At 40.6% G+C, this 20159-nt stretch overlaps 1 protein-coding gene across 4 annotated transcripts in view; it reads right to left on the reverse strand.

The window, feature by feature from the left end:
• The window catches only part of TUNAR (TCL1 upstream neural differentiation-associated RNA), a 194112-nt gene that overhangs the window by 85052 nt on the left and 88901 nt on the right, over nt 1-20159 (reverse strand). For all 4 annotated transcript variants that reach the window (XR_011324681.1, XR_011324680.1, XM_069783537.1 and 1 more), the window contains exon 2: nt 3627-3746. The gene's annotated coding sequence lies outside the window, so the exon portion shown is untranslated. The remainder of the gene's footprint in view (nt 1-3626; nt 3747-20159) is intronic.

Here is a 20159-nt window from a genome sequence, read left to right on the forward strand (position 1 = left end):
AAGTCTAATTAAAATAAGTGGGTGTTATATAACCATGTTTGGAAGGCAAATTTTCTGCAATATTCCTTAGTGACTAGGAGATGCCTTTCTTTAAAGCATTTATACAGCTCAGCTCTAGCAATTTAGTGGTTGGGAGACGATAAGAAAATAAATTAGATTTTGGTACACAGCAGTCAAATTAATTTCAGGGGTATATGTAACTCTTACTACTTAAGATCTGTAACCATGTCATGACCCATATCAACATTAAAGTCCCAATTTTTCAGGCTGGATAGCACACATCACACAGCTGCTTTTTAGAAGACATCATGCTGCAGAAATACCCTGTATACAAATGCCATGTTTCAGGGAATGCCTTAGCTCCACCAGGTTATCCATTGTGGTTAGGACTGCACTGGTGAAGCTCCAGGGATGCATCTGACACAGGGACCAGATTTACCCCTAGGTCCTGTTGTTTTTTTTTTCTCTGAAGTGGTTTGTCTCTGTCGCTTTCATGTTTTTCTTCCTCACTTTACATTCTTGATTTGTGTTTCCTCCTGTCTCTCTCTTTCCTGGTTACTTCTGGATTAGCACCAGGATGGCAACTCCTATGGGGAGCCCCACTTGCCCCCTTTCTACTGAGTAAAACAGCCAAACTTGGCAATGGGAAGATACTCATCAGAAGCAATTGGGAAAATTGCTGGGAGGGTTGATCTTGGGTGTCACAGGTTTGGTGATAATCTGTCATGCTGCTGCAGAGTCCAGGTAAGAGTGCAGCCACTATGCACTGCCAACACTTCTCTAAATTACGCCCATGAAGGAACCACGTAAGGTGCAAAGATACTGAAGTTCACTCACTATGTCTGAGCCTGGTTTGCCAGCACTGCTTTCTTAAGGGGTGCTGCACAGAATTCAGGTAGTCTCCAGCAAGGAGGAGCCTGCTGCAATCAATAAACACTTTACAGGGGAAAATAGATCAACTGTTAAAAAATAGCGTCAAATTCATTTCACTGAATGGGTGAATTCTGCCAAGTTCTTTGAATTCTCATGAATCAGTTTCATCTACACTTAATTTACAGATCTACTTTTTAAAATGTAAACAACTTTCAGATAAGATTTTATTGCATTTGAATATCATTCTTGTCATGTTCTCTACTTTCTTATTTCACTTCCAAAGAATTTTGTGATGATTAACTCATGCAATATGTGGTGCCATGTGTAATGCTCCCTTGTGACAATAACTCAAATTGCTATTTTCATACCATCTTCCATCTCTCTCACTCTTGCTTTTATTCCAATGTAACTAGAAGATCTATACTCTCACTCATATAAACAGACACATTTTCAAGAAAATATTTCTGGCTCCTTTTGCTAGCTGACTGCAAGCTCACACAGACTAGGGCAATGGCTAAGTGAAAGTATCCATCTACTACAGCTTTGCTTCCAGTTGCTACAGAGCTCTCTTTCCCAGGGATTCTGCTGGACATTCATCTGCAGAGCTCAGGCACTCATCAAAACAGCAACTCATCAAAAGCTGCTCATGAAAATACTCAAAAAAGTTTTGGCGGGTATTTTTTTGTTCTTGTATTTCTGATGGGCATCAATGAGTTGTATGTGAACTCTTCAGATGACCGGTTAGTCAGTAAGACATAGAGCAAGCATTCAGTTCAAACAAGCAAGGAGCAAGCTCATCTCTTTTCATTTTTTTTTAAACAGCACAGTTTGATGGGTTGACTAATCACTGAGTTTCACCAATAGCACTCAAAATAAGATGCAGCACTATTAAAACTTCATTCTGGATATCAACAAAGAGAGCTCCTAGAAGTAACTGATCATGGATGGAAGGGAAATAACTTGTTAGAACATTAATTATTCTTAACCCAAATAAAGACGCAGACAGATCCATTTCATTTTATCACTTTAGTAGAAGAAATAGGGCTAAGGCTGTAAAGTCCCATCATTCTGACAGTGATGTAAGAACACATATAACATGCATAGAAGACCTACAACAAGGGAAAATGCTGAAAAATCTAGGAGGAAAGAAACTGACAGCAAAAGACATGCAGTCAAGGGAGATTTGAGGCTCGTCTTGCATTTTAGTTGTCCTTGATCACATCAGTAGTACCCTGTTGCTGTTCACCCACTCCATATCCCAAACCTATCTAGATAATGGTAAGAAAATTCAGGAGAGGAAAATTCAACTACCAGGAGCTGGCACAGATTGAGCACTTATTTTCCACAAAGCGTTCTAAGCACAAGTGTCCCTACAAAGCAAAACCCAGAATGAAAACAGCAAGGTCTACAGAAACAGATGTATGAGGTGAGTAATGTTTTTGAGCCTAGTCAGCCAGGGCTGGCACTAGGAAACTATCATCCAGTAACAAGAAATACAGTCTAAAAGGATTTAGTAAGAGTATTAAGTCCACCTCCTTGTGAGAGCAGGACTGTTCTCAAAATGCTCCAAGCAGCAGTTTCTAGCTTAACTTTAAATGCATGAAACAATGGCTTTTCTATTCCTTGCCTTGAAATATATCCAAGCATGGGATTCAGTATTCAGTGCTTCTGCTGTTCTCCACTTACAGATGCTATATATACACAATAGAAAGCCACAACTTACATTAGCTCGTCATATACCAGAGTGTGCTCAAACAGCAAAAACTTTTTCTTATCTGCATTTAGGGGCTGTACGGATGCACCCTCAACAGCTGCCAGACATTAGCATGGAAAAGGGCTTACTCTTTTATATTACAACCTGATCACCTGTTCTTTTATGCTACAGACACAGCACCCAAAGGAACATCTCCAGACTCTTCCTCCTTGCTGTCAAGGTCGCTTATGGACATTTGTAGATATTCACCTATCCTTAGTCAGTAGACTGAAAGACATTTCACTTTCTTTTGTACTTCCTCATCTAATAATGTTTCCCTCTGAATTACTTCCAGTTCACCACACTGTTAATTAGCTTTTATGCATTACCAGAGATGGATGCATCTCAACAGTGACTTAAGCGATTTGTCTATAGCTTGTGTTTCAGTTTCCATTCATAAGACACTTCAACCTATATTAGTCAAATTGTTTTCCCCTTGTAATACTTTAGCATTTACATAATATCTCTCATTCTAAAGTAAAAAAGGGCAGAGCAGCTGAGGAAGTAAAAGTCCAAATACTAATATTTGTCTTTGCCTGAAATACTCAAGTTGGCCAGGACAATATAACATTTTCTGAGTGTTTGTAAGCACAGTATTTTCTACATGTCATTTGGATTATTAAACAAGAATAGCTGAGCCTTGCCTTAAATACCAATATAATGGGACCTTAGTCATTTAGCAATATTGTTTTAAGCCAAAGTTTCATACAAAAAAAAAAAAAAATCCCAAACCTTATAACCACTAAAATACCTATACAAGACAGTCATGTGTCACTGTGGCAAGGATTCCTTTAACAGACTGTAAACAGCACACAGCTTTTCATGCACATTTTAAGGACATATTTATAGCTCACATACACTTTCTGCTTTTATCACCTAAATATTAGAGGCACAATTTGCATTAGTAAACAGTTCGTACAGTGTCTGAACCTCTTAGCATTATAATGAACATGGCTATAAAATTATTTAGCTACATAATACAAGAATGTGTCTGACTTACACAAATGTTGAATCATTTAGAGGCTTAAAGCAGAGGTTTCCCAAACTGGTGGTCTATAGACTCCCATCGGTGGTTTGCAGCTGAAGGTTTACAGCTGTCTGGTTACATGGTGCTCCTTCCCTACACATAGGGGGGAGAGAAGAGATCAATGAAGAACAGACATTGACCAAGAAAAAATATTTCAGTATATCAATAGCAGTAAAACATTTTTTTGCTAAAGACTGTAGCCCTAGATTTTCTCCTAATAACTTTTGCATTTGATTATGATTCTGTCAAACAGATTGCTTATACTGAAGTTTTTTCTTTCAGACTGTTTTCTCTTTTCCAATCCATCCATCCACCTCTGAGAAAAAGACTAGAGAAGATGTTATCTTTAAGATATTTTTAACAGGCGAAACAGTTCACAGTCTCAGAAACTAGTAAAAAGAGAAGCGTCAGCTCGCTTAGGAAGAAGCTTGCTGATGACTAAAATGCAAAAAGTGAGTGTACAAGGAATGGAAGCAAGAAGAGGCAATGAAACATGAGTACAACTGCATGGTTTGGGACAAAATCAGGAAAGCCAAAGCCATCTGAAGGTCAAAGGCTTCACAAGGAGGGATTCTACAGGTCCCAGAGCCTGCAAAAGGAAGCTCACCAAAAATGTGGGTGTGGTGATGGGCAGAGAAGAACTAGTAGTGAACAGCACTGGAAAGGCTGAATGCCTTTTTTTGCCTTTGTCTTCACAGGTAAAGCCTGCTCCTGGATCTCTGTGTATAGTATAGTCTGCAAAGAAGAGGGGCAACCAGCAGCAGGGGAGTAATAGGCCAGGAACTGCTTACAGGCTAGACATACTCAAATCTAAGGGGCTGGTTTGGATGCCCACAGAGGCAGCCAACATGACTGTGAGGCTACTGCCTATCACCTGTGAAAAACTGCAGCAACTCAGAAGAGGTCCCTGATTACTAAAGGCTAACATAATGTCCACTTTAGGGAAACGATGGCTACAACAGATACCAAGCCACGATTCAATACACAGGGCCTTAAACTCAAGGACTAGGACAGCAGAAACCTCATGAAGTTCATCAAGGAAGAGTGCAAAGTTCTGCCCCTGGGGAGGAATAGCCCCATGTCATGGCACAGCATGGCAACCTACTGGGCAAGTAGCAGCCCTGCAGAAAGAGACCCAGGAATGACTTATCACAATTAGTTGTAAATAATTGTATTTGTACTTCCATTTCACATGTCATCCTCCTATCTCTAAATTATTCTGTTTCCTTCATTCTGCAGTTGCACATGACTAACACCTTCTACTAGGATCCAGCTCTCCATACCCTCATACCTCCCACCACATGTGTTTCACCATCTCCAGCTCTTGCCTCCTGCATCCCAGGTCCATGTTACGAACCTGAAAACACAAGCCTAAGTACAGTCTTGGGTGCTGCTCAAAGGTCCTTGGTGCAAACTAAGGAGTCACACAGGAACAAGTTTCTGTTCCTCATCTGATGTACCTCCTACCCTGCTGCCTTAGGGCAACCTTTTAGCTCCATGGCATGTTTAAGATAAAAAGCCAACCTCTATTAACTGAGGAGAGAAACACATCAGACTACCTCATTGTCCCCAGAAGTTAAGAGCCTAAACACAAGCAGTGAGGCACAAAGTTACTGTAGTGCAACTATTCTTTGGTTACTGCACATGTATGGACTATTACCCCCAACATCTTCAAAATAATACAGAATAATTTGATATAAGATGATTTCCCTTATTCTTAAAGGTGATTTACTTCATTGTTAAAAGTGATTTACCTTGTTGAATCTAGGTTACCTTCCTTGTGCATTAGAGTACTAAAACAACTGCTATAGTACAGCTGGTGCATATAACTTAGTAAACATGACAAAAATAAAAAAGCATTTGGCAGGACAGGTTTGGACTGCAGGTCCCTGAGGCCTGTCCTGCATAGTGGACAGCCACTGGGAGGTCCTCAGTGTCTACTGTTGGGCAGCCTAGAATTACATCAACATAGGAAACTGCATCCTCCAGCACATCCTGGCAGTGGGGCTGCACAGATGGTAGGGGCTTGAAGCTGTTTTGGGCAGAAGACCACTTAACTTGTGCCCCAAGACGTCTCAGAGGCCAACCCAACCACACAGCTATCAATCAGAAAAGACAGTGGTACCAACCTAGAGTTCTAAGCAAAATAAACATATTTTTTCAGCCCATTTTGGCCTAAAAATGTGATTAGTTTCAGGATAGCCCCAAGTATGTTTTTTAAATTAATAAAATGTTCAACAATTTTGTTCTGTCTTACTCCACTTAAACATGCCATTATTTCAGTATACATAATTTCCACAAACAGTTGATGAATTTGGCACATGATTATATGTATAGAAGAGTTTTGGCCTTGGTTTTGTTATAACTGCATCTGTGACTTTCGCAACACCCCTTTATTTCTCTGTCATTGTCTCCTCATCTTATTTAATGTCATTAGTTCTAATTCCCATCCTAATAAACTCACGTTAAGAGCCACAGATAAAAAGGGTGCAGAAATAATGTATACTACTAACACAGAAAATAGACCTGCAAATTGCTGGTCTCAAAAACACATTTCAAATTTCTTTTTTTTTTTTTTTAACCAGTAATGGCTAAAATCAAGTTCAGGAATACATTCAAGAATACTTGTTTATTAAAACATAAAAACTTTTCAATACCACAAAATGGAGACTCAATTGCTCAAAGGTCATGAGCAATTCCAAACTTTCTCAGCCTTTTTCATTAGAAACTGCTCTAAGTGTATTAGTTATCCAAGTATTACAAGTTGCACTGCAGGATATAAAAGATTCATGTCAGTAGAGATTTAAGCTCACAAAAGTAGAACGATACTTAATGGTTAGTGAACTGCATTGGAATATTCCTTAAAGCAATTTCTCTTCTTCTATGTCTACGTTACCATGCATTTTATTTCACGCAAACCATGTGAAAACTGCAAATTCTTAAACAGGTTAGGGGTTTACTGCTACCCCAAAATTCAAGCAAAACTTGTGGGCATCCACATCTAGGCCTGTGCTTCATAGAGCCAACTGGTTTCAGAAAAGCAAGAAATTGAGAATTACTGGTTATCCCTAATCTTATAAGCAATAATGAAAAAGAATAACTCTAATGAAAACAGCAAATTCAACAGGAAGAACCTTTCCAAAAATGTAATTTTGGATACTGAAATACACTGTAGTGAGAAGCAGCTTGCGTGAAAGATACACTGCAGTTCTTTCTAGTGCCTCTGTTTTGGTTTTCACCTAGTGAGACACTAATGAACAGGAAACAATAACTATATTGGCTTCCTATATTTCTGGTCTCTCAGTAGTTTTTCTTCTCAAACATGTAATGCCACAGCTGCATTCTCTGAATATTTTCAGCTTGATTATAGAGCTCCTGCAGCCTGCTTTTATACTGTTTGTGCCAGGCAATAACCCAAAAGAACAAAAACAGGCTAACGCTCGGAGAGATGCTGTGAGCATAGCTTCCTAGCCACATGCACGTAATCAGAATTCACAACGCTATCTATGAAATCTCCCACTAATCTAATGCTTGGGAAAGTAGAAAAAGCTTGATTTTGTCATCAGTCTTTTGTCTGAGTTTACCACAAACTTTCTATTTCTTCGTTACCTTGATGTGTACAGGAACAAAGCTTGTATTCAATTGCGCCCTACCCATTTTTCAGGCTGTTCAGACTGTGCTGCAGTTCTTACCTAATATACAATAGGGTCAGGTAGGTCAAACCTTGCAAAATTGGGTTTTCCTGCCAGGTTTGATGGACAACATCATTCTTTTCAGAGCAAACTAGTCTGTCTTCCCTAGCCTGGGGATTTCCTTTCTGTTGTCTATCACTATGCTTTTCACATATATCACACTCATCCATGTACATTTTCACTTAAGCATACTTGCCTAGGCAAGTACATGTCCTGCTTCAACCTCACTCTACCTTTATTGCTATTCCATGTTGCCAGCACCTACCTGTTGGGACTACTGCTCCCACTGTAACTCCAAACTTGGTTTGGTACACATAGCTCCTCCCTTATGTCACCTCCAAAACACCAGCATGTTCCTATGCTACTTTATGTTGCCACAAGGATTTGTGCAGGCCCCCACCAAACCACATCAGGGAACCAGTGCAGATTAAAGCTTAGCAAGCAAAGAAGCAGCAAGCCTCTTTCTTCAGCAGTGCTGCATTATGCCATCTTCAAGTACTTGTATTACTGTGGGATCAGTATTAAGAACTCTAGCTTCAGAAAGTCTGAGCAGCCCTTAAGTATGAACAATTAATATTCTAAATAACACTTAACATACTGATCTTGTCAGAGATCACAGTCTCTGAAGCAGGAAAGCTTAATCATTCCCAGCTTCAGTTTCTCTGCCTGCAGTCCAATTTTTGACTCCCAGGACATGCCTGGGAACCATCACAGCTTGTTAGCTCAGAGCTAGCAACCTCTTCTCTGACAGCTCCTTCTCCAAAGGGGAGGGTGAGCTGTCCAAGACCTGGGGTCCCTCGTTCAGCTTAACTTGAAACACCTCAGGAGCTTCTCCCATGAGTTCTGAAACTGATCAACAGGTTTTACGTTCTAATGTATCCCTTATGCTGTCTGTTAGTTTTCTGTGAGCTGCAATTTTTAAACATTGTCAAGACAGGCAAGCATAACAGGCCATTTTGTGTTTGGAGACCAGTGTGGATGGACAGAAGAGAGACAAATATTGTGGTCTTTCTATGGACTTCATTTTTGTCCTTCAACTTTTTCATCTCCTAGTTTAAATAGGTAGATAGGTAATACAAACTTGGAGTGTCTGTTGTCTCACAGAAAAAAACATAATCATCATCACTAAATATTCTGCTCACATGTAGTGACCCATACCATGCCTTACACTTCCAAAGGTTTGCATATCAAAAAGTTAATTAACAGATATAGTCCATTTCCATATGTCTTCCTCTAAAGGTTACTGCAACAACATTTCCTGAATATCCTTTAACAATTTAATGGCAGCCTGGCAGTGGTATCATGACAAATAAATTTAAGTGACATGCAGGTTGCAGTAGCAGAATACAAAGTATAATGAAGCAATGTACTTCTTATGGAGATGTGACATGAAAAACATTGACCTGTGGTCCCAAGTCATTTTCATAAGAAAAAAGCTTTCTTCGTAATAAAAACAAATCCGTCAATGTTCTGAAAGACTAATATAATAAAGCATCAGGGAAGCTATTCAGCTGTGTTAACTCTATTTAGTTAAACAGGAGTCATTATTATTCCATCCTTGTACTTCAAGTTTGGTGATAACATTAGCTGCACTATGACAAAGTAGCCTTCTTGATTAATGGGAAGTACCTCCAGAAGCAGCAGTGGGACCCAACCTAGAAACATATGCTACCTTGCTGGTCATATTAAACAAAGCCAGCCTGACATTAGGAACACAGGGTTGAACTTAAATGACAAGACAGAATATTAATTGCAGAGAAGCTGAAGATAGTGCAGTGGCCCCACATGAAATATTGCCAACTCTCAGATTGTTTATATTGACAAGCGACTAGAACATGAAACAGATGAAAGAGGGGACAGGAGTGCAAATATTTTGCACAGGAAGGGAAAAAAAAGGGAAAGAAAAAAAACCCAAACACTTTCAGTCCATGAATCCCAAACTGATTCTCGACAAATGAATACTATACTGCTTTGCAAGAGAAACGAAGTTGTGCTTCAATTTCCTTTGCAAGGTAAAGAAGTTGTATTGCTCTAGGCACTGAGACTGGGAGAAATTAAGTGATTTACAAGAAATTTGTGGTGCAGGTAGAAAAGGATCACAGGCTATGATTACAAACTGTGGTTTTTAACTGTAAGCTCATTGTTACACACACACAGCAGCCATCATTACCTGAGGAGCTGAAATGTCATATTGATTCTTTTCTTTATCAGCCCCGCTCTCATTTGCAAGTGTCTTTGCCATTCTGGTTTCTAAACGAGACAGTATTTGGAAATATCAAGGTACCAGGGGAGATGTCATTGAAGTATTTTTGATCTGAACTGGAAATAACCTGCTGGAAGTTTTTCAAGAGAGCCAGGAGACCTCCTTTTTAACCACTCCTTTCCTTATACTGCAGTGATTTTTGGAGACTTTACACACTTAGCAAACCAGTTCTGTCCTAATCTATATCACAAGCAACTCCACTAAACCCAGTCAGGATTTCGTCCAATTGTACAAGGTCCAGTCAAATAAGCACAAAGCCAAACAAAGGCTGTCAGCTGGGACTTTGTGGAATATACCACAAAAAGTTGTGAATCATTTACTTGAGAAGGGGATAAACAGACATGCAGAGCAGAACAGAAGGGTAGAGAAAAGCAGGTAAATGAAAGGAGCAGATAGTACAGGCAGAGCTGAAAAGGGCATCACAGATGAAAATATGCAACATCTCTGCATGATTAGCAAAATATAAGGTAGCCAGTCTATAACTGAAAGGGCTGCATAAAATGAGTGTTTGAAAGTTCTGCACAAATTCAGAAGAGTTGCTCCTGCTGATGCAACGCAAATGGCTAATTGTGATGGACATAATACTGAGAGATCCCACTTGAATTCAGGTCTACCAGGCACTGCACAAGCAAATTGGTAGACAACTTCATGCCTTATCAGTTTAAGATATGAAATTATAGGGGTAAACAATGAAACAGAACTGAGGAAAAAAAAAAAATCAGCCAACGCCCCTGTTATTAGATCTATGTGTAAAACTACACAATTAATAAGTCTACCAAGAACAGCAGCAGGTTCCACACCAAAATATGTATCATGATAAGAAAATCAAGGACTTCGCCCCCATAGAAGACAAAGCACTCAAGTATCCTGGACTGTGGGAAAAAATCCTATCCTGGCAAAGGTGAAAAAATTACTATCCATCTTTAACTGACAGTAATATTTAATTGTGACTCCTCTTTAAAATCTGAATGGCTTTTCAAGGGGAAATTTTAAATACCCTAGTATTTTTTTCATATTGCACATCTTAAAAAATAAAATGAAATTGCCAGTGCAAAACTCAATTTACATAATCTAGATAACAACCGCTGTTTCAGTTCCCCAGCAAGAATGAATATCAAAAAACACTGTATGATTCTAAAAGCAGTTTGCTTGAAGAATTTGTCACTCATGCTAGTTATTATAGTATTTTACATACTTAGATCAGTTACTACCAGTAAACTACTTGGATAGGTTTAAGGCATCTTATGCTCATTTATAGTCATTAATCAACCTTTCAGGAAACATGCATGTTATTCATAAACTTATGATCAATTAACTTTCAAAGAGACTTTCAAAGGGACTCAGGATTTACAAAAAATAACATATCAGCCTTATTTTTTAAGCCCCAACTTGTGCAGTTGATATACAATTGAAAAAAAAATAATTACATTTTGTCTAACCTTTGTAAGAGCCTAGTTGAATGTTTGTGTCTCTTACCATGACCCTTAGATCAGCTCCTTCTCTTACAGACTTGGACATGAATGCCACAGTGAAATGGTAGAGAAGAGCACAGGAATGTCTGCCATTTCTCAGCCCACATCCCATGCTGTGCCCTTCATACAAGTTCAGCACAGAAGCTCTCATTAAGAAAGAGGGAATGCAATGATATTATTGTATTTCTTAGAGGCCAGTTGGCTGGGTTGCTTAAAATTATAGTAGCCTGTATCAACTCCCTGTGGGCTGGCTGTCATGACTTCTCTTGCTAAGGAAATAAGGTGGTGTGACTCCTTCCCAAAGGTCAGCCCTGCATCCTGTTCCTCCTGCAGAAGCTAAACCAGCAAGCCTGGCTCCCCAGGGCTCATTCTCTCACTGTGCAACATCATCTCATATCTCCTTTCTGCTTTATCCCTTTCTTCTCCATGGCAGGAGTGGCTCCAAGCTCCAGCAAAATTCAGTTTTGCTTACAGTGCTGAGAAACCTTGAATCAGCTTTACTTAGAAAGATGACACTGTACCTTTCTTCCAAGGGAGCAAAGAAAGCATGTGATCAGACATGCTCTTTCTCTACTCTCCAAATGAAAAAAATAAATATAAACGTTAAGTAGATCTCCTATTTCAGCACTGTCATAATAACTTAGGGAAACTGTATAGACAAACTGAATGTAGACTCACAGTGAATCACTTTGCTCTGGAAGGATTTATTCTCTCTCGATACCAGCTGAATTTGTCTTGAATGGAAAGAGAGGCAAAAAGATCTCATTAAGTCAGATAATCAGAAATAAACTTACTAAGATAAAGCAGATGAATTCTCATCTTGCCCTTTTATTGATTTAGCTTTAACATCTGCACAAAGACCTCTGCAAAACCTCAGAAACTTCAGCCAAGGGTGGTATAGCACTTGACCCCGTTAAGGGAGTACAAGGATTGTAATGTGTTGAAGAGTCAATTCCCCAGTCTCCTAGATGATCTGCAGATAGGGAGAGGAGCAGTGGTACATCCTCTCTCCAGGCATTAGCTCCTCCTAGAAGGGAAGGTGAATCACAGCACCATGGCCCCACGGTCAGGCTGCAGAGATTGACTTCCACTGCTTCTCCAAACCCATTTCTCCACAAACATTCCTCTTTGTCATAACATAACCTTTTGTAAGAATACACAAGTGAGTTAGTCAAAACTACCCATAGATACAGCATAGGCCCTCTGGACCTTTGTGAAGTGCAACAGAAAAGAAGTGGCCACTATCATAATTAATAGATGTATCTAATGTACATTCCAACAGCAGGAGGGCTCTGAGCTCTGTACCACAATATTCTCCATGCCCAGGACAAAGCAAACAGTCTCCTTGTGCCCTAGATAGGAACCATATGACTCCTTCAACCCAGCCTACTTTATGCCTGAATCCAAAAGATACTATTTTACTTTGCTCTGGTTCAAACACTACAAAAAGCTTAAAAAAATGTAAAAAATCGATCCTACATATTCTACTGAATAATTTGACCTAATACCAGCCTGACTGACTCCCTTTCCAGAGGTGTCTGGGACACTGAGATGTTTTGAATTGCCCATATTTTAGAGGAGATGACTGTTTACAGGATATTATGTATATAAGCAGTTTTGCTCTTTTAGTCTTAGTTCTGTGAACAGGGCTAGCCCTAAGGCAAAGCCTAAGGCAGACTGAAATACATTTTTTAAAGGCTGTTTGTTAATTGAGCCCTAAACTGCTTCCCTGTTCCTTGCCAGTTTTTTCCTAACATAAGAACAATTCAATGTTAAGGCACACTGCCAGATGCTGGGCAACTCAAACTACTCTGAGCCTCCTCTCACTTCCTTGGCAGCTGAGATCCCTCAGCACTCAGCATCTAACAGGATTCAGCCCTAAATGGGCTGCATCTGCATATGAATGTTTTAATTACATGCTGCTATGCAGATGAAAACAACCAGCAAAGTACAAACAGCTCAACTAAGAACTTCTAAACTGTGTGACAGCGATGGTTTCATAATTTCAGCCTGTTTATTATGCTTTGGGCATCTCTTTCTAAAAGGTTGTGATTGAGGTCACTGCCAGCTAGTTGCCGCCCTTGCAAAAGAAAGGTGGCAGGGGTTTTGCCATAACTTTGCTGCCCTCCTGCACTCAGTGCATAAAATGATGAGAAAATGAAGAGGTTTCTCAGATCACAAGCCTGAAATTCACCCTTTTCCTGAAGGCCATTGGACTGAAGGGGAATGATCAATAGCTTTTGTGAAAGAAAAAGGCTCCATCTGGCAGCAAGAGAAGGAGGGCAGAGAAATGGTTGAGTGCCAACCAGGCTCTGCTCTCAGACCTTCATCAAATGTACTGGAGTGACATGAGGCATCCAACTCTTGTCCTCTTTCCATGGTCACATTTCACAGAGGAAAAAAACAGGCTCTGCTGAGGATTGAGCCAGCTCCCAAAAGAAGAAACTCTCCAGCAGAAGAAACTTTTAGCATTTTACTTCCCCTTTAGGACACTGGGATTCACTATCTAGATCAACAGACAGCTTTCAGATTTTCTTTTGACCAGTGAGGCAATGGCTTTTGACAACTGGCATCTCTTTTGTCACTCCTATTGTCTTCTTGCCCATTGGTGTCCATGCTGCTCCAGTGCTCCACTGGTTGACATCTTAAACATTAAAAAAAAAATTTCTATCTTCCATTTTATTACATGGGGGGCTTTCAATACACTCCCAAGATTTTGGGGTGCCATTACAGCTTCTAATGCAGCTTGATGGCAGGTTTTTCCCAGTTGCATACTCCTGTCCTGTAGTTCTTCAGCATCCTAGAGTTACTAGTTCAGCAGCTCTGTTTCAGCAGTGTCTGGCTGTCATCTGAGAACAGCTGTCTCTGATGATGACAGGAGCCTGGGACAACATCTCCAACCAATGCCAACTAACATTTGTGCCTGTTATTTCAGTGCCAGTGTTGCCAAGGTTCCAGCATTCAGTAGCTATTCATTTATTGTAATAGGTAGAGTGTAAATATTTAACAGGTAGATTCAGTGCCAGCCTACCTTCTGCTCTTGTCCATGACAGTAAAGGTGAATATATCATCCAATAAGCATCCAATACATGAGAGGGCTTAGTAACTTCTCCTATTTCTGCACTGGTAGAATTTGGCCTCTGTCATAGAGTTGGACTTGAAACTTATTTTCATGGTCATGAAGATGAATTACATGTAAGCAGTTTTAACGGTGTCTTTCTAAATCACCAGGAGGCTGGAGTGTTATCTCCAGAAACAGATCAAAGTTTACAAATGGGTGAAATCTAAAATCCAATGTCAGCTCTTGGTACCAGCATAGAAAGACAGTGTTGAGGGCCCAGTTGTTAACATCAGGACACACCAGACGGCCAAGTGGTAGGGGTGCAAGCAGAGGCAGGGCAGGCCAGAAAGGAGCCAATGAGATGTGGACAACCAGAAGAAAAAAAGAGGAAGAGCCAGCAATAAAATAGTATGGAGGAGCTTTGTTGAACAGGCACAGCCTAAGGCATAAAGGTGAGAGAGAGGTAGTTACTGGCAGTTTACAGGGAGATTTGAGCTGCAGTGAGATACAAGGGGATGGTGAGGCTGCTACGATGAACACAAAAGTGGAGTGAGGTGACCCTGGCAGAGAGTTCCCTATAGTGTGGGTAAATGGCCTCTGAGAAAGAGCTTGATTGAACAGCTGTCCAAGTACCTTGACTAAACAGAGCGAAGTTCAGTAATCCAAGAGGAAATGGCCTAAAAGACATTTCCAGTGTTTTCTCCTGGAGTCTCACTCTGCAGAAATAATTTTTTTAAGCATCCTTCATCTCTTTACAGCCTACCAAACAGCCAGGCAAAGCTGGGAAATAAGCCTGTTTGGAACAACAAACAACAAGGTGATTTAGGGGGAGAGAGAGAACTGTTTGACTAGTTTTCCTTGTCTCTATTTTTAACTTAGCAATGAAAGGGAGGGAAAGTTTCTTGGTAACAAAAATAAAAACATTCATGCCTTTCAGAGCTGTTTTCACCGCATGAAAAGGGCTAAGCCAGAGTGTAGGTAAAAGCTGCAAGATCCCTCAAAAGAGAAGGAATCTAACACTGGCATGACATTTCCAGTTTAACATTGACCTCCTACTTCCCCGCTACTGAAAGGTTCATCAGTTTCCAGAAGCTGTTAAGATCTTGGGAGAATGAAATGAAATATTATTTTTCCTCTCTAGATGCTCTACCTTAAATCATCTACAATCACATTTTTTTTCTCTTAAAAGCCACTGTACTTTGCTTTAAAAAAGTTCTAGGTTGCAAAACAAACAAGATCAAAATTCAGTATCATCCTGCAGACCTGGCCTGCTTTTCATCAAAACGATGCTGTGTTTCCTAAAAGCTTTGAAGAACCTGATGAGAGGCAAAGGCTGAGACAGAGACCAGGCAAACCTCAAACAGCAAAATTTTGTTCTTGCACTGAATAAACTGTGAGGGAATTTGGTTGAATTTTGCTATAAGTTTGATGCTCGTTCATGTTCTTAATTAAAAGTAAATTTCAGAATGTGTGAAGTCACAGACTTCTATGGTCCATTAGTTTTACTAGACTTTATTGCATGCACACTGTCTCTATACAGAGACATAACAAGATCTAAAGAACTTCCAAATCTAACATAAATGTGATCAAGTATAGGAAGATGAGAGACTTGAATACTAGGGTGTCAAAACCAGTGAACTATTTATGAGCCTGGACTGTGTCCCCACAGTCTTGGTAAACCTATGCCAGATAATATTTATCATTATGAAGACTCATTATCATCATCAATTCAACTCTTCCCATCTTTGGATAATCCATTTTCCCTGGCAAGATCTTGGATGTCATGACAATGTTTACATAAGTCCTCTGTACTGTTCAAGGCAAAACCTATTAAAACATGTAAGGAGGTGGGGTTTTGAAATTATAATAAATAGCAAGATGGCCCTGACATCGGTGCATGGCTGAATTCATTCTAAGGACTCACTCTTCAAGATGTTAGTGTTAAGGCCCTTGAGCAAATTACCTCCTTTGTCCTAAGTCTAGGGCCATCAGTTAAGCCCTTGTATTCATCTGCACTAGTAGTCAAAAATCATCTAGTACAGTCTTAGACAAGCAGACTTCATCTCTGGATTCAGAACAGTCCTCACCAAGAGAGGCCTCTCCCTCCTGATCTACCATCAAGTTGCAAAATAAACAGTCAGGCAAAAATTGCATTTCTCAGCTTGGGCACTGCAAACAAAACCCAAACAAATGGGCGTTTATTGGAATGAGCTTGGCAAACAGTGACTTCTCACCAATCGGCTATCCATGCGTTACTTATGCATCATTATCTGTTAAATCTCCTTAATAATGTACTACGTTACATAGAGATTGTTGACAGGTTCCCTAATGGCTATAGGTGATGACATAAGTGTTCATTGGAAAGGACTTGTAAATGAAAATTTTGACATACATATACATCTTCAAAAAAGTCCAAATGATAACAGCACATGCTGGGTTTTGGTTCACATTATACTCATTAGAACTACATTGTAAAGATTGGATTGGGCACACGAGTTTTTTGGTTTTGTTTGAATTTTTTTGGAAGAACTATCTGAATAAAGAACAGTTTCAGTCCTATAGAGTTGCCTAAACCTGAAGAAAAACAAGCTAAAGCTACGTAGTAATACACATTCAGGACTGAAATCTCTCTATCAGCACATATATTCATAACTTTTTGATGATACAGTCAGCATGTTCCAGTATTTGAAGCAAAGCTTGATCAGGTCTCCTCTTTGCCACAACTTTTCAGCAACTAGTTTATTTCCTTCCATTTTGGGTTTATTTTGTAAATGTTATGAGTTTCCAAGACACCCAGCATCTTGCAACATATCATTGTATTTCTCCATTAAGAATGCTGAAAATTTAAACTGTCAGTTAAAATACGGTTTAGAGTCAAGTTAACTGGTAATTACATTTGTAACAGGTCACATCTCACTGATCAATGTCATGGTCAATGAACCGTCACTTCACTAGGTCCGCAAGGAACAAGTCCCTAAAACCTGAACATTCTGAACACAGATTGAAAGCAGATGCGGAAAAGAAGAAAAGGACAGAACCACATGAATAGCAGTTTCTCCATGATTATACTACGCTCAGTGTCTTCAAGAGGGAAATTGTTCCAAACACAAACAATATGACAATGAACCTCAAAAAAGAGGAATAACTAAAACATACAAAAAGCTTCCCAGAAAAGCTGCTCTAATCCAAAGTGAGTTACAATGATCCATGTTCTTCGTTGAAGCCTTTTAGAAAAGCAAAACATCAGAAGACATGCAAGCTTCCAGACTGATCCTTGCAAAAAGGCCAGTAACAGAACACAACTGATTTTCTGATTATAACAACAGGACAACTGATTACAACTATGTATAATTCCTGTAATCCACTGACTTTTGGTTGTGGGAGACCTTGAATTCTAGAGAGAGATTTCTCTTATAGGGACATCACTGATATGTACGCCTCTCTCTAGAAGTGTATCTTGAGCTAGTTGCCTTAAGCTCCCTAGAGGAAGGAAATAAGTATATTTAGGCAGGATTCACCCAACCTACTTTGCACATCCGCTTTACGATACAATAAGACTTCACTCAAGATAGCCCTGTTCCTCCACGTTGACTATAAAGGGAATCTCAATGATTCACTCAGAAGCTGAAGTTTACACTACGTATCTCTAAGATTAGATATGCAAAAGCTTACTCCTAGGGTCTTGTGGTGGGTTGACCCTGGCTGGATGCCAGGTGCGCACCAAAGCCGTTCTATCACTCCCCCTCCTCAGCTGGACAGGGGAGAGAAAATATAACAAAGGGCTTGTTGGTTGAGATAAGGACAGGAGAGATCACTCACCAGTTACCGTCACGGGCAAAACAGACTCAGTTTGCGGAAAATTAACTCAATTTATTACAAATCAATCAGAGTAGGGTAATGAGAAATAAAACCAAATCTCAGAACACCTTCCCTCCACCCCTCCCTTCTTCCCGGGCACAACTTCACTCCCGGATTCTCTACCAACCCCCCCCAGCGGCACAGGGGGACGGGGATGGGGTTTACGGTCAGTTCATCACACGTTATTTTCTGCCGCTTCATCCTCCTCAGGGGCAGGACTCATCACACTCCTCCCCTGCTCCAGCGTGGGGTCCCTCCCACGGGAGACAGTCCTCCACGAACTTCTCCAACATGGGTCATTCCCACGGGCTGCAGTTCTTCACAAACTGCTCCAGCATGGGTCCTTTCCATGGCGTGCAGTCCTTCAGGAGCACACTGCTCCAGCGCAGGCTTCCCACGGGGTCACAAGTCCTGCCAGAAAACCTGCTCCATGGGCTCCTCTCTCCACAGATCCACAGGTCCTGCCAGGAGCCTGCTCCAGCGCAGGCTTCCCACGGGGTCACAGCCTCCTTCGGGAACCCACCTGCTCTGGCGTGGGGTCCTCCAGGGACTGCAGGTGGATGTCTGCTCCACCATGAACCTCCATGGGCTGCAGGGGGACAGCCTGCCTCACCACGGTCTTCCCCACGGGCTGCAGAGGAATCTCTGCTCCGGCACCTGGAGCACCTCCTCCCCCTCCTTCTTCACTGACCTGGGGGTCTGCAGGGTTGTTTCTCACTCTCTCTCCGGCTGCCGTTTCTGTCTGTCCCAGCAACATTTTTTCCTTCTTAAAAATGTTATCACAGAGGCATTGCCACTATCACTGATTGGCTCGGCCTTGGCTGGCAGCGGGTCCGTCTTAGAGCCAGCTGGTATTGGCTCTATCTGACAAAAGGGAAGCTTCCAGCAGCTTCTTACAGAAGCCACCCATGTAACCCCCCCCACTACCAAAACCTTGCCACGCAAAGCCAATACAGGTCTAAAGCATATAAACTTTTCCGGCATGGAGAAAAGAAAGCTTTGCCTGAGGACACTGCAGGAGTGTGTCAGAAAAAGAACTATATAGTTTTCTGCCTGATTCCTGCGATCAAGGTGATATCTGGCTCACACTGTGCAATTTACCTGTTTGACCTGAAGAACTCATATACACTTCTTGCAAAGCCCAGGCATTTGGTCCTTAAGATGTAAGTCTGAAATAGAAGTGTTTGGAATGCTGAGAAGGGCAAATCCGAGTCTCCCACTTTCCAGGCAAATACCGTAACGTCTAGGTAATCCTTTAAGGTCGTGGTGGCAGGGACACCACTGTTGATCATGTAAATGGAAAGAGCCAATACTGATCAGTTTTTTGAAAGAACAAACCATTTCTGTATTTCATTTTGGTTTGCCATGTCTCCCCAGGAAAACCACTCTGAATCCCACTCTGCAAGCCAATTACCTCACTAGGTATGTTCTCTGAGACTCAAGTCCTTTACTGGATGTAGCCCAAACCCCATTTGGGGCTTGGACTGTCCCTCACTGACTTTTTGGAAATAAGATGTCTGCAGACTTTTGAAAATTCTGTCTTTATACCACATTATGAAGTCAGGAATTTCTGTCAGTAGGTAAACAAACATAATACAATCAAATTTTTATTCCTGTCCTCTTTAGACCCCCACAGTATATTTAAGTATTCCCTTCAGTACATTATCAAATACACAATAAAACCATAACCGATGATAATGATGAGTGATGAGACAAAAGTGTCCTGGCAGGTGTCTAATAGAACATAATCACTCAACAGGAAGTGTCCAGTACCATTTCGTAACAATATCTCTCAAGCTCAGTATTTTTTCCAGATTTCAATATGCATAAGTCATCCATCCCATTTTTTTTCCAGTTAATAAAATTTTTCTTCCTTTTGTCCACAATTATTGACAAGACTATTATCTAAATGAGTATTAGCTCTTTCTTAATTAGCAGGCAATTCAGCTGTGAATCACACACAAAACCTTGTCTATTTTAATAAATGGCTACATTGCTTTACCAGTGCTGAGCAATTAATTACTCAGAAACTGCGTTCGGTTTTTCATGTGGTATTTTCCTCGCTTTTGCATTGTGTACTCACCCATACCACTGTCACATAGACTAAGAGTTTTATTCCCAATCTAGGTTGCTTATGAAGTATCAAAAACCGGAGCCAAT

The sequence above is a fragment of the Haliaeetus albicilla genome, chromosome 5, assembly GCF_947461875.1.
Source record: "Haliaeetus albicilla chromosome 5, bHalAlb1.1, whole genome shotgun sequence".
Lineage (NCBI taxonomy): Eukaryota > Metazoa > Chordata > Aves > Accipitriformes > Accipitridae > Haliaeetus > Haliaeetus albicilla.